This window comes from Limulus polyphemus, unplaced genomic scaffold (genome assembly GCF_000517525.1).
Source record: "Limulus polyphemus unplaced genomic scaffold, Limulus_polyphemus-2.1.2 Scaffold5968, whole genome shotgun sequence".
In the NCBI taxonomy this organism is placed as follows: domain Eukaryota; kingdom Metazoa; phylum Arthropoda; class Merostomata; order Xiphosura; family Limulidae; genus Limulus; species Limulus polyphemus.
In genome coordinates this window covers 6,737-7,401 of record NW_013671578.1, presented here as the reverse complement: position 1 = coordinate 7,401, position 665 = coordinate 6,737, and positions in this window count along the sequence as shown.

The window sequence follows — 665 nt, the reverse complement described above, 5'->3', positions numbered from 1 at the left end:
GCAAGTGAAACTTGATTACCTCAATTTTTTTTTTTTTTTTTTGTCTTTCAAATTGCTAAATTAGATAATCTCAATAATACTCCACAAGGTTCTATGAGTTTAAGATATAGATTAGTTTTGTCCCGCAATGCCGATACATATATACGTGCCTACATCTGCAAAAGATATGATGTATATTTGACAGAAATTAATATGTTATTTTCCAATGAGTAGTTATACATTGAGCGATAATTTCAAAGCAAAACGGAGAGGGAGTTTGGAAATTATTACAGAAATAAACTTAACAGTAATATAAAAAGGACACTTTCGCTTTTGGGGAGTTCTTTTTTACCTACCGCTTTTCTGACACAGCGAAACTTGCAAGTAACTTTTGGTAACTAAATCTTAAAAATGGATCCCATTACAAAAAAGTTTATATTTGATTACTATTTTATGTAGTTAATCCAAGTTTAATGTGTTTTCTTATAATACAAACTTTTTTGAATGAGGTAAAAGATAAAATTATGAATCACGGAAATTATGTCAATATAGTTATTTAATACGTGAAGATTACAAATAATATTACTTTTTGTAAAGTTATTTCTTTTGAGATGGAACATTTGTCGTAGTAAAATGAATGAGTTTTAAAATTGGGTCTTACTTACAACACCTTTGACAATATTTTC